At 36.9% G+C, this 12,812-nt stretch overlaps 1 protein-coding gene across 5 annotated transcripts in view; it reads left to right on the forward strand.

The window, feature by feature from the left end:
* The window catches only part of Sugct (succinyl-CoA:glutarate-CoA transferase), a 709,004-nt gene that overhangs the window by 686,555 nt on the left and 9,637 nt on the right, over positions 1–12,812 (forward strand). The window contains exon 14 of one of the 5 annotated variants that reach the window (XR_011707951.1): positions 661–789. The exons of the other annotated variants lie outside the window; for them this stretch is intronic. The gene's annotated coding sequence lies outside the window, so the exon portion shown is untranslated. The remainder of the gene's footprint in view (positions 1–660; positions 790–12,812) is intronic. 5 annotated transcript variants of the gene reach the window in all.

The following is a 12,812-nucleotide window of genomic DNA, read 5'->3' on the forward strand; positions in this document are numbered from 1 at the left end:
ACTTTGTGTGTGCTTATCCTATATCCTGAGAACTTCCTTTTTGAACTCATTTTCTAGGAGTGTGTGTGTGTGTGTGTGTGTGTGTGTGTGTGTGTGTCTGTGGTTGCAGATTACTTAGAATTTTCTACATAGCCATGTCATCAACAAATAGGGACAGTTTATTTCTTCCTTTTTAACCTTATGACTTTTATTTATTTTTCTTGCCTTATTGTACTATCTTCAACTTGCAGTTCTGCATTGAGTTAGAGTACGAGATGATAACTATTGGGTTCTGTTAATGTTTTTAAACTCTATTAAGTTTTTAAGTGAGGTATAGAGACCTTAGCTCCCTTTAAGTTCCTTTTCCGTGCCTATTTATAATGAAATTGACTTAAATATTTCCTCTTTATATATCAAACTTCCTATTGGATGGTTTTATAATTTTTACTCCAGTCATCAAATATGATTTTAAAAATGTATGATAAAGATGGTCTATTTATTTATTCATATTTTTACCCACTTGCTATCAACAAATTACTTTGGTTTTCTTCATCTGAAAACATATAGCTTTCCCCTTTTATTCCAAAGTATATTTTTTGTCAGAAACACAACTCACAGTTGGCAGTTCTTTTCTTTTAGTACTTTAAAAAATGTAATCAAGGTGACATCTGCTTTATTTAGATGGAAAATGAGAGATCTTCCCCCTACCCCATCCTGCTGACTCCACTAGGCTGGGAAATCAGCTTCTTCAGGGATGAGGTAGATCAACTTTTGGCTTGACCTCACTGGAATCACTTGTCCATGGCAGTGGTGAGTTCTCTCATTGGTGTTTGGCCAGAGGAAGGCAAGTATTGCAAAAAAGAAAAAAAAAAATGTTTTTTTGGTTCAGTTTGACTTTTTCCCTAGTCTTCTGGCTAAAAGGAACAGGTTTTCCTTAGCATTTATCTTGTCCATGCATTCTCATGGTTCTGGATTAGAGGCTTCTATGGTCTCCTGAGCAGGAATACAGGAGGTGTACTGGTTAATTTGAATTGTCAACTTGATTAGATTAAGGATTAAGAGATGCCAAAGATTAAGAGGCTTATGGGTGTGTCATGAGGGTGTGTTCAGGAATGATTGATATGTGGGATAGCAACTGAAGTGGCAGGGTGTGGCTGGAGGAGGTGAGAACTGGGGTTTGGTTTTGGGGTATATATTTTGTATCCGGAGAGTGGAGTCTCTCTCTGGTTCCTGATCATCAAGTCAGCTGCTTCCCCCTGCCACACTCTTCTACCATGATGTTCTGCCTCACCTCCAGCCCTGAGGAATGGAGCCAGCCTTCTATGGACTAAGACCTCCAAAACTGTGAACCCTACGTAAACTTTCCTCCCCTAAAATTGTTCTGGACAGATTATTTTAGTGACAGTTGTGAAAAAGCTAGCTAAAATAGGAGGCAACAACAAAAACCCAAAAAATCCTCCCCATGGTTGTTTCTCAAATCCCAAGATCCCTTGGCAGTGCGCTGTTTACTCTCCACCTCTCAAACTTTTCATATGCTCTCCTTGCCTTGTGCCTAGTGCTTTTGAGTCACAAGAGGGAACATCTGGGAAGAATGGAGCTATTTCATTTTTTTTATTGGTTGTTCAAAACATTACAAAACTCTTGACATATCATATTTCATACATTAGATTCAAGTTGGTTATGAACTCCCAATTTTACCCCAAATACAGATTGCAGAATCACATCGGTTACACATCCACATTTTTACATAATGCCCTATTAGTAACTGTTGTATTCTGCTACCTTTCCTATCCTCTACTATCCCCCCTCCCCTCCCCTCCCATCTTCTCTCTCTACCCCATCTACTGTAATTCATTTCTCTCCTTGTTTATTTTCCCATTCCCCTCACAACCTCTTATATGTAATTTTGTATAACAATGAGGATCTCCCTCCATTACCATGCAATTTCCCTTTTCTCTCCCTTTCCCTCCCACCTCATGTCTCTGTTTAATGTTAATCTTTTCTTCCTGCTCTTCCTCCCTGCTCTGTTCTTAGTTGCTCTCATTATATCAAGGAAGACATTTGGTATTTGTTTTTTAGGGATTGGCTAGCTTCACTAAGCATAATCTGCTCTAGTGCCATCCATTTCCCTGCAAATTCTATGATTTTGTCATTTTTTAGTGCTGTGTAATACTCCATGGTGTATAAATGCCACATTTTTTTTATCCATTCATCTATTGAAGGGCATCTGGGTTGGTTCCACAGTCTAGCAATTGTGAATTGTGCTGCTATGAACATCAATGTGGCAGTATCCCTGTAGTACGCTCTTTTAAGGTCTTCAGGGAATAGTCCGAGAAGGGCAATAGGTGGGTCAAATGGTGGTTCCATTCCCAGCTTTCCCAGGAATCTCCATACTGCTTTCCAAATTGGCTGCACCAGTTTGCAGTCCCACCAGCAATGTACAAGAGTACCCTTTTCCCCACATCCTCGCCAGCACTTGTTGTTGTTTGACTTCATAATGGCTACCAATCTTACTGGAGTGAGATGATATCTTAGGGTGGTTTTGATTTGCATTTCTCTGACTGCTAGAGATGGTGAGCATTTTTTCATGTACTTGTTGATTGATTGTATGTCCTCCTCTGAGAAGTGTCTGTTCAGGTCCTTGGCCCATTTGTTGATTGGGTTATTTGTTATCTTATTGTCTAATTTTTTGAGTTCTTTGTATACTCTGGATATTAGGGCTCTATCTGAAGTGTGCGGAGTAAAAATTTGTTCCCAGGATGTAGGCTCCCTATTTACCTCTCTTATTGTTTCTCTTGTGAGAAAAACTTTTCAGTTTAAGTAAGTCCCATTTGTTGATTCTTGTTATTAGCTCTTGTGCTATGGGTGTCCTATTAAGGAATTTGGAGCCCGACCCCTCAATATGTAGATCGGAGCCAACTTTTTCTTCTATCAGACGCAGAGTCTCTGATTTGACATCTAGCTCCTTGATCCACTTTGAGTTATCTTTTGTGCATGGCGAGAGAAGGGGATTCAGTTTCATTTTGTTGCATATGGATTTCCAGTTTTCCCAACACCATTTGTTGAAGATGCTATCCTTCCTCCATTGCATGCTTTTAGCTTCTTTATCAAATATAAGATAGTTGTAGTTTTGTGGATTAGTCTCTGTGTCCTCTATTCTGTACCATTGGTCCACCCGCCTGTTTTGGTACCAGTACCATGCTGTTTTTGTTACTATTGCTCTGTAATATAGTTTGAAATCTGGTATTGCTATACTGCCTGATTCATTTTGGCTAAAACCAAAAGTCCAAGGTATTGATTTTTATTTTTTTTCTTTTCTTTTTTTTTCCTTTTTTTATTAGTTGTTCAAAACATTACAAAGCTCATGACATATCATCTTTCATACATTTGATTCAAGTGGGTTATGAACTCCCATTTTTACCCCAAATACAAATTGCAGAATCACATCAGTTACACATCCACATTTTTACGTAATGCCATATTATGTAATTTTATTTTCTATTTGCTAACAGCAAAATAAGCAGGTTCCTTTTAGAAAGATACTCTGTTCTGGATTCCAGAGAAGATCCTAAGTGTGAGAGTGAAGCACTGCTGGGCATCCTCAAGCAGAATGTCAGTTCTCACATCATCCTCCCCTCAGTCCCCATGGTGTTCTTTACAGTAAGAAGAACTAACAATTTACAAGAACGTCCTATGTTCCAGGCCCTGTGTTAAGTACCTGGTATCCTTTAATTTTTCACAACTAACACAGGAACTCAATACTCTTATCACCTTCGTGCTCCACCTGGGAACTCTGAAGCAGCAAGACATTAAATGATTTGCTCAGTTCCATAGAGCTAGGAAGTAGCATGGCTTTTCCAGTATAATAATAATAAACTCTAACTTACATATTCAAATTCATAAGTACTACTCCCAAAGATTCTGGTTTTGGCAAGCTAAAAAATGGAGGCGGGAAGCCACCAATGGCATGGAGGCATCCATCTACTCTTTGTCAAGCTGGCTTTCACCAACAAAGGATGGGAATAAATAAAAAAAGAAAAGAGCTAGGCACAGCAGACATGCCTGTATTCCCAGTGACTCCAGAGGCTGAGGCAGGAGGATTGAAATTTCAAAACCAGCCTCAGCAAAAATGAGGCTCTAACAATTCAGTGAGACTCTGTCTCTAAACAAAAATACAAAATAGGGCTGGGGATGTGGCTCAGTGGTCAAGTGCCCCTGAGTTCAATTGCTGATACACCCCCCCCCCCCCCCCCCCCCGCTCAAAAGAAAAGAGAGAGAGAGAGAGAGAGAGAGAGAGAGAAAGACTTTAGGGATACCTAATGAAATTCCAGGACTTTCTCTACATCTCACTCTGTGGGATTGGCTGTCTATTCACTGTCACACCCCTGAGCTGGGCAGTCAGACTCACTGGAAAGCATCCACTTGGATGTGTCCTGACTGTTTTGTTTCATAGGAAACAAAATCATGGTTATCCTTAAAATGTATCATTTATGAGGGGTACTTTTTATCTTTTACCTTCTCTTTTTATAGAATACCATCTACCAAGTCCTTCAACAGTATGCAAAAATAGTCATGTTCCTCACATAAATTGTTTTATACTTCTTCATGTAATTTTAAGGTTTACTTTCAGAGAAAATATAATCCAAAGAGGACGCCTAAATCTAGAACTCATTATTGTTATAATAGTTAGACATTTTTGTGTGATTCAAACCATCACATGGAAATCCAATCATAGTATTTCATGTTCACTTATTAATATATAAAGTAAAAATTTTTGGACACAGACAATGACATTTGTTGTCACAGATGACAAGTTATCTGTGGCTCATGGCTCATCAAGAACTTCCTTTTGATGACCTACACATCATTAACTAGGACCAAGTCTTTGGTTTTATGGACCTTTGGGCTTAGTCCTAAGAATGGTAACATTTTATTTTTTTTTCTGGTTCTTTTTAGTTATACATATCATTTGGATTCATTCTGACATGGAATATAATTTGTTCTATTTCTGTCCCCTTTCCCTCCCCTTTCCCTCCACCTGTTCCCTTCCCTCTACTCTACTGATCTTACTGCTATTTACTTTAGTTTTATTTAATAGTTAGTGTCTTGTGAATATACATGATGGTGAGATTCACTGTGGTATATTCATATATTATAAAGGAAACAGGTTAGATTCATTTCTCTGTTCTTCCCTTATCCCTTATCTTTTCTCTTTGTCTCAGTTTCCTTCATCTAGTCCACTGATCTTTCTTCTATTTTGATTGAATCCCCCCTCCTTTTCCCTTTCTTTCTTTCTCTTTTTCTCCTTATTTTGGACTAGCTTCTGCAAATCAGAGAAAACATTTGACCTTTGGCTTTCTGAGTCTGGCTTATATCACTTAGCATGGTGGTATCCAAGGATTTGCTTCTCATTAGTTTGGAATATATGATCATGTAGATGGGGACAGAAAATGAGGTTTAATTTTATACTTTAAAAAAAAATAACCCTGAATAAATTATTGGCTTAATTACGATACCACAGGAAATGTTTCAATTACACTTAAAAATAAGAAGTACATTCAACCCCAGGACAAGTACCCTTTGTAGGCAAAAAATTGACTTACTAATTATAATCCACTTGTTTATATTCTTAAAGTAAGTTTTCTTATGAGTTCATAAGACATTTCTGGCCTAGTTTCATTTACTTGTAAGAAATGATATGTTTCATATTTTTCATTTACTCAAGTTGCATTGTTACTAGGTTAGGCAAAATTAATGAAGTTCCAATGTGGAAAGAATGTCTTCCCACTCAGCATGGATTAAGGATATCCTAACAAACTTCATCGACAATGGCCAACTCTACCGTAAGCGGAAGAGGAGAACTAGTTTGTTTCTTGGAAACCGTGCAAAGAGCTCCGTGGGGAGAGAGAATATTACTTGTGCATTTAATTAGTACGTAAAAAAGACCATATGCAAATTTATAATGAAACTGTGAAAATAAAAGCAACGTTTCAGATTTTCAATAGTAATTAGTTCGTTTCACCTTGTGTATTAAATGCTGTTGAACAATTCAAAAGATATTTGGAAATAATAACCACAGAATTAATGGGCAAGAGAATTGGCAGGGGACTTTTTAAGCATCAATCTAAATATCTAATAAGGACACTATGGAAAAAGGAAAGAAACAATAAATTGGAAAATGCTTGTGTACCACAACAGACATGTATTATTATGATGATTTTATGAAATTTGCAACAGCCACTAGCAAAGAGAAACATGGGAAACAAAATAAAATTAATGTGCAATTGTGAAAATTATAGTCTCATATAAATAAAAAGCAAGAGTTATGTTTTCCAAATAGAAAAATAAATACTCATTAAAAATATAGAAGAATTTTTATTCCTCTAAGAAAAATAATAAACATAAAAATGTTCTGACATTTTCTGGGCTATTTTACATGGTTCCTAGAATTTTATGTATTATTATAATAATAATATAATAATATATTAACTGCTAATATTAAATTAATGTAAAATTTGGTATCATACCAACATCTGGATGATAAAACTTTCTTTGTGTGAATAATGAAATTATACTGCCTAATTTCTGAAATTATAGGAAGCCCATTTCTTTCATTCATTCATTTAAATAATACTTATTGAGTATACTTATTTTCTAGTATCTAGACAACACAAAGAAAATAGATAGGCTTTCTACCCTTATGGAGTTTATTTATTTATTTATTTTTACGTGGTGCTAAGGATCAAACCCAGGACTTCGCCTGTGATAGGGGAACGTTCTACCGCTGAGCCACAACCCCAGCCCCCTTATGGAGTTTAAAAGTTCTCCAGCACACCTGATTTTATCCAACCTATAAAGTGAATTTCTATTCTAAAAAAACTACAAAACTATTAGAACGTTTGACCTTTGGAATTTTGCAAGGCTTCTTTCCTTGGGGGACACATAAATGCAAGTCATACAATTGTATAAATAAGATGCAATGAGAATAAACATTTTGCATTTAACACTTTTGATTCCATGCAACTATTTTGTTCACACTCAATAAAAGTGCCTCATATTGCTTTTGGATCTAACAGGATTTATTTTTATTAGAATCTTGAGGTCTGAGGGTGTCAACACATTGAGATTTATTATTTTAGAGACCTGAAAACTGAATTCAAAGGTCAGTTAAAATAAATCATTCATTCATCCTTTCAGCAAATATTTGTTGAAGAAAACAGGCAATGATCCCTGTCATTACAAAGAATATATTTTAGCAGAGGGAAATAGGTAAGGAACGATAGGCATATGTCAAGAGTACTATGCAGGAATGGGAGAGTGGAGCTGCCTAAGTGTCCCGGGATAGGAAGTGTCAGGGGCAGGGTGGCAGGTTGAAATCTTCAATGTGGTGTTTGAAATAGACCTCACTGATCAAAGACTTGAAGGACTTGAGGGAATATTCTAAGAAAAATAATAAACATAAAAATGTTCTGACATTTGTTCTGGGCTATTTTACATGGTTCCTAGAATCTGACATATTATTATTATAATAATATATTAACTGCTAATATTAAATTAATGTAAAATTTGGTATCATACCAACATCTGGGTGATGTTTCAGGAGGAAGAGTGTTCCAAGCACAGCGAAGAGCCAGGGCAAAGACATCAAGAAGGAGAATTCCTGTGCACAGCAAGACCAGTGTGTCTGGAGCAAAGTGAGGAAGAGGGAGCCCTGCTGGAGAGGAGGCCATGCGGTCTCAGCTTAGTGGGAAGGGGTTGGGGTACATACAGCCTAGTAGCCTGTTGTCAAGTGAAATGGCCAAAGTGTCCCAATGTTTTGAGTAGAGAAATGACTTGCTCTGACTTGTATTTTTAAAGGATGACTCTAGTTGCTTTGTTGAGAAGATGTTGAAGGGAAGCACATGAGCAGGGAAGCCTGGTCAGGATCACTCATAGAAGGACAGCAGGCGAGAGAGAAGGATAACTGTGACCAGTCTGCTTGTAAAAAGTGGTTGGATTCATATGTATTTTTGAAGGTAGTGTCAATATAATTTGCTGATGGATTGGATATGGCACACTCAAAAGGGTGAACATGACTACATTTAGAAATCAGCACAAAACATACGAAATTGCAAACCTTGACCTCCCTTTCACTCTGCATTTTACATATTTCCAGTGGCCTTGTTTCCTAATCTAAGACTCCAGTGGGGTTTTTCATTCATTTTGTTTTGGCCTAATTCTTTCAGCAGTTATTTATTGAGCACTCACCATGTGGTAGGTACTACGAAGGACACAAAATGAGCAAAACATTAATTTTGGTCTTAGGCAATACCACAAGAGACAATCTAATTAGAAAACCAGATGTACCATGGAGTAGAAGCAGATCAATAGGAAGTTGAAAGAAAAGAGAGAGATCATTGCTTGTATTCCTCTGGGTTATGGGGAAAAGGGAAGGTTCAACATTAAGTTAGACTGGACAGATCTCTAAGAATAATGTGGACTTGAGGATGGCCAGTTCAGATTGGTACATGGACTCATTTAGCACCAGGAGGGAAGAGTCAGAATACTATAGTGGAAGGAATGGCTGGGGAAAAGATTGGATAAATTTTCTTCTTATTGTGGTGTGCTTTGGACTAAGGACGTGGCAGAGAAGATCAGAAGTATGGGTATGAGTGAAGGTATGAGTGAGACACATATCTGATATAGGACGCTGGGAATAGCAAGGTGTCCGAAGTAAAATGGCACTGTCACTCTAAGGTTGGTCATGCCATAGGAGCATAGAGAGGAAAGGCCTTCCCATAAAGTCTTTGTATAGGCAAAGTAGAAGGGAAATACTGAAGTAAACTCCTTTCGGCAAACAATTAACACATCTCCAGTTGAAACAGGCCTAGAAGCCATTCTTGATATTCTATTTTCTAGGAATATGATTGTGATTTATGTGATCTTACAGACTCTTGGGAAAGAAAGGAAGATGGTAGATATAAGGCTGATTCATTTAGTAAGAGACTTAAGATTTTCAAAACATTTTTATTGAATTGCAAAAGACCTCAAAGATTTACAAAAGAACTTTTCAAAGCTCATTTGAGGTAAGAGCCACAAATAACCACCTGCTCTAGCTCTGCTTAGTTCTTCCTCTGAAAACTGAATAGAAATGCAATCTGGCTTCTCTGACTGGAAACTTCTTCCGGTATTTTCCTTAATGGAGCACAGAGGCAGAGGAGGTGAGGAGAAGGTCACTACTTTGAAGGTCTATGAAGCTTAAAATGTTCTGGCTACAGACATTAGCTGAACCAATTTTGTTTTCCATGGTGAAGTCTAACCAAACAAAATCTTGGGAATGTGCCTAAAGATCTTATTATTGAGTATTTGAATTTTAGAAGGCAAAGAAGCAAAAGAATTGATTATTTTGGCAAAGAGACATTGTCAACAAGGTGTTTCTTCACCCTTCCTAGAGTTTTCAGAAGTGTGAAAAACAATGAAAAACAAACAGAAGTGCTGGAAAGAGCATTTGGGAGAGCATTTCTTCCAGCCGGACATTTTTCAGTGACTTCAGCAGAAGGTTTGGGAAGCACACTTTGAGGGGAGAGTGTTTACTAATGAAGGTGAATAGCATTTCCTTATGGCCTGTATATTTTTCCAGTAGGAAATGGATAATCAACTATGACATTTCAATGGGTTGAAACAAGATAAATACATCAAATACAAATTTCTCTGTTTCTTTTTCCAACGAAAAAAAAATGCCTTAATGGATTAGCAATCATGAAATATATAAGTATTTGTAATACAGTACTGCTTTATAACACCATCTGCCAAAGAACAGTATTTATTCAGCCACTGATATGAGAACAGATTTTATTCCATATTATGCAGAGAGGAAGTACATCCTAGTGTTAACGAGCATGCACTTTGCATTTAGCCAGCCTAAGTTCTAATAAAATTATTTAATTGACAAGCTGTGTAATTTTGATAAGGTTACTTAACCTTACTTTTCTCATTGATGCAATGGTATCATACTCATCCTACCTTTTAAAGTCAAAGAGTGTATCAAACTCATTAATATGGGAAAGTATTCTGCCAAGTGCTTCACACATATAAGTTCTTAATAAATAATAGCTATTATCATTTCATGGTTGAAATTGGCTAGATACAAAATGAGCAGTTTCAAAGTATTTGGAATGTGTGGACTGAATGCTTTCTAAAGGATTACTGAATAAGTAGGTTAATGAGTTCCCCTTCTGGTCCAGGCAAAGGGTCTCTATACTAAAACTGAGGCATAGGATCCGTCTTGATAGGCTCGGTTATGCTGCAGTAACAAACAACAGTGGTGTTTTGAAATAGCCCAATTATTTCTTCCTATACTACACATTCATCATGGGTTCACAGAACTCCAGGCTGGAGGAGTAGTCGTGATCTCATGCATTACCATTATCATACAAGAGAAAAGAGATTTGGAAGGCATTAAATGGGAAATTGAATGTTTTGCTCTGGAGGTGGCATACATTTCCTTTCTACTCATGAGTCACTGGGCTCACCTGATCCTACTGAACCATACAAGAGCTGGAACATGTAATACCTCCACTATGTTCCAGGAAGGTAAAACCTGGAAATTTGATGGGCAACATTTATGATTATCACAAGGTATAGACATAGTGGAAAACAGACTCTAAACTTATAGTGGCATTTGAAGCACTCTTTATTAAGTTAAGAAGTAGTGAACCAAAATTCATTAGAGTAGTAGTATGATGCCTCTGAGCCCTGAGTGAGGCAGGGGTGACCCATCCAAGTTGGTGGTACATACCACATGTCACACTGAGTTATTGGGACACCTGATCCCACAAGCAGTGCTATAGACTGAGCTCTGTTAAAGATGTTCAAAGCCCATATTTATTCCCTATGGCTTTCCCCCACCATTCCATGCTAGTTTAAGTGGCTTTGTCTGTTTTTATCTCACATTTAATGGGTTTATGTGTTCTAACTGCATGGCTCCTTTTGGCATGTTGGATGCTATGACTGAGAGGTGCCATATAAAAATATTGTTATTATTACAATGATGGGTTCAAGTACTTGAGGGAAATTGTGAAACAACTCAATACTAAAGCTATTGTTATTTTTAGAAAAATGAAGTTTAATTTCTTATTATACTTATAAGCCCTGAAGATTAAATGATATCTACAGCATGTGTCTTAGCAATGGACCAAAGAAATAAAAATAAAAACATTCAATATAACATTTAATACATTATGAAACATATGTTTGTGTTTTAGTACTTTTGATAATTTTTGAGATTGACATCATACGAAATTTAAAATAAAAAAATGCAACAAATGAAAAACAAAGGAACATATTTAATTTTATGGAAGTCATTCTTGCTTCCATAGTGATCAGACTGGTTAGCTGCCTTAATTAATTTAAACCTTCATGCTAATCAGTCGCTCATTAGCTGTAAGATTAAGGAATAGGTTGTTTCATTGCTTGGAAATGCATCATTAAGAGAGAGGTTCATGAAATTCTGGAAAAAGGGACTGTGTAGGTCCCTTCCCTCATGATGATGTGATATTTTGTTCTCATTACTTGAATATTCATTATGGCTTCCTACGTATTTTTGGCTACCTCTGTTTCCTGCAACTGTTTACATTATTAAGTTGATCTGGCTTATAGATGTGTAGCTTGAATTCTGGAGATAGAATGGTTTAGGATGTTCACATAGATTGGATCAATTCCCTTTTCAGCCTGAGAATTACAGAAGCTTTCTAGCAGGAGCTGAGACAAAACAGGATCTTGTTGTTGAAGGACTTGAAACAACAGATGGAAAACACTACAAGGCTAGTCTGAGGAATTCTCTGGCATGCCAGGCACTGGTCCTCCTTGTGCCTTGAGCCAGACAACTTTCCACAGAGAGCACATGAAGGCTTCATTCCTTCCAGGGTGAATAGCATCAGAGAATACTGGCTGACTCAGGAACAGAAGAAATCAGGATGTACCGATTGTGCCATGAGTACAGGACTTCCTACAATGGGATAGATACCATATGACAAATTAACTTGAAAAGATAAGGTGATGATCGGTATATATGACAAAATCTGAAGGAACTCTGATCTAGGATGCAAAGGACAGACTCGTTAGATGATGAAGACTGAAACTGTCCTTGGCACATTCTACTTCAGGATCCTTAAGTTCAACTTCAAACCAAAATAATTCTGTTCTACTTTTTCTCTTTCATTTTCAGTGAAATGGTATGGCCAACTGGCAAAGAGCTAGGATTCTGGAGCAAGACTTTCTGGTGCAAGTCATAGCTCTGCTACTTGTTAGCTCTATGATCCTGAGCAAGTGACTTCCATTCTGTCTCTGTCTCCCCCATTTGTTAAATTAGGGGATAATGATTGTGCTTTCTGGTGTTGTCTGAAGTGCTGAATGATGCAAATGGGTTAAGCTTATGTAACAGTGTCTGGCACATATTTAATGTTTATTAAGGAAGTAAAATAAGTCCCATGTTTCCAAAGTTGCTTCTATTATAATGAGTTAAAAATCATGACAATACAAAATTAATTTCTGGTACATGCTCTGATGTTTTGGAGACACCAGTTGACCATCTACTAGTTAATGTACAGTGTGAATTGGCCAATCATTGGTCCTACCTTAGACTCTTTTTCATCATCTATAGGAAGTGGGAAATGGGTTATAATGAATAAACAAAATAAGTGTTAGAATTCTTATTATATAATAATACTTAAGTAATGGTTGATTCCTTCCTCCCTTTTTCATTCACTTTGAATAAGTTCATTCTTATAAAGATGTTTAAGTTAAAATTATTATCCTCAACTTGCTTTCACAAATCTAAAACTTATCTATCTTAC

Source organism: Marmota flaviventris, chromosome 1, assembly GCF_047511675.1.
Source record: "Marmota flaviventris isolate mMarFla1 chromosome 1, mMarFla1.hap1, whole genome shotgun sequence".
NCBI classification, from domain to species: Eukaryota; Metazoa; Chordata; class Mammalia; order Rodentia; family Sciuridae; genus Marmota; species Marmota flaviventris.